This window comes from Aplysia californica, unplaced genomic scaffold (genome assembly GCF_000002075.1).
Source record: "Aplysia californica isolate F4 #8 unplaced genomic scaffold, AplCal3.0 scaffold00715, whole genome shotgun sequence".
Lineage (NCBI taxonomy): Eukaryota > Metazoa > Mollusca > Gastropoda > Aplysiida > Aplysiidae > Aplysia > Aplysia californica.
In genome coordinates, this window is record NW_004797985.1 from 64,308 (window position 1) to 65,889 (window position 1,582).

Sequence of the window (1,582 nt, forward strand, 5' to 3'; positions counted from 1 at the left end):
AACCCACGATCTTACGGTTGCGAGTCCGAGAGCCTAATCACTAGGCCACCGACACCACGTACATACATACATGTACTTTTATCCCAAACGAGCTCAGCTCCTTGAGTCTTGAAAAGAGATATTTTCTTGATTCCAATATAGTTGAGTCTTACTTGAAAAGAGATATTAATTATTTTTCTTGATCCCAATACAGTTGAGTTTTACTTGAAAAGAGATTTTCTTGATCCCAATCCAGTTGAGTCTTAAAAAGAGATATTTTTTTCTTTATCCCAATACAGTTGAGTTTTTGGAATACATATTTTTAAAATCTTTTACCCCAGTAAAGTGTTTGCGTCTTGAGAAAATACATTTTCTTTTACCTTTGTATGATTCATACCTTGAGACGATACATTACCCCCCCCAAAAAAAAAAACACAAACAAACCCAAAACAAAACAACAACAACAAAAAAACAACAAAAAAACAACAAAAAACAAAAAAAAAATCCAACAACAAACAAACAAACAAAAAAACACACAACTAAAAAACCAGTATAGTATCGTAAAGAGATTACACAGAGAGACAGAGTCAAGTCGTTGCAGCATCCAGTTACCCTTACCCATTTGTAGTAGTAACACTGGGAAAAAAAAGAGGGGTCGGTGGGGGGTTAGCTGTATTTAGTCTTTTTGACAAAACTTTTGATAGACTCAGAAGATTTCTATTGACTAGTAATGTAGTTTCAGTCTGTCCTGTCCACTGCCTATCTCGGTTGTGGCGTAAAAATACCCCCCCCCCCCCTCTTTGTCCCAATTAGAAAAAACAAGACATAGATAAGAAAATCTATTTTTTCAAAAAAGCAGCTATATCCACCCCCATCCCCTCCCCACACCCCCTTTTAACCCCCCCTCCACAGAAAATACATGTAGGCTAACATGCAAAACCCTTAACAAAAGACACAGTAAATTAAATAAATAGTTCTCTTGTGTTGAAGAGATTTTGTCTTAGACTAGATCTATATAAAATAACAAATTAGTGCAATAAGATGTTTGAAAAGTAAGGTAAAATAACCATAGTACAATAAATAGTGTTAGAAATTTAGAAAAGTGTCTCAAAATCCCTCAGATGACAACGTCATGACTTTTGGAGCGACAGCTCAGTCTGACGTCATTGATAACTGTGTGCCTTCAGCCACGTTTAGACCACACTGACGTCATCACGGCAAACATGGCCACCAACAGTGCAGACGCTTGGAGGAAGGTACAGCCACCTGAAGGAAGACAGACGTCAGTTTTGGTTTTTTAAGTTTTCGCTTAAGAGTATTACGGCACTTTAAACACAATAAGGTCATATAAGTGCTGAAGATTAGAGGGGTTAAACGAGAGTAACAAACACCAAATAGAAGGAGGGGAGATGAGGACGATACTGTAGATGATTGATAGGAAAGAAGGAACAAACCACACAAGAGCAGCCTCCAACCACCCACAGACCATGGGGGGAGAAATAGAGGGATGGAATGGGGGCAGGAGGAGGGGAGGGGAGGGGAGTGCAGTGTGTGTGTGTGTGTGTATTCGTGTGTGTGTGTGTGTATTCGTGTGTGTGTGTGT

At 38.9% G+C, this 1,582-nt stretch overlaps 1 long non-coding RNA gene across 1 annotated transcript in view; it reads right to left on the reverse strand.

Moving 5' to 3' along the window:
• Positions 1-876: 876 nt before the first annotated feature.
• LOC101847065 overlaps positions 877-1,582 on the reverse strand; it is a 12,850-nt gene continuing 12,144 nt past the window's right edge. The window contains exon 7 of the long non-coding RNA XR_220984.3: positions 877-1,245. This is a non-coding gene — a long non-coding RNA (pneumococcal serine-rich repeat protein). The remainder of the gene's footprint in view (positions 1,246-1,582) is intronic.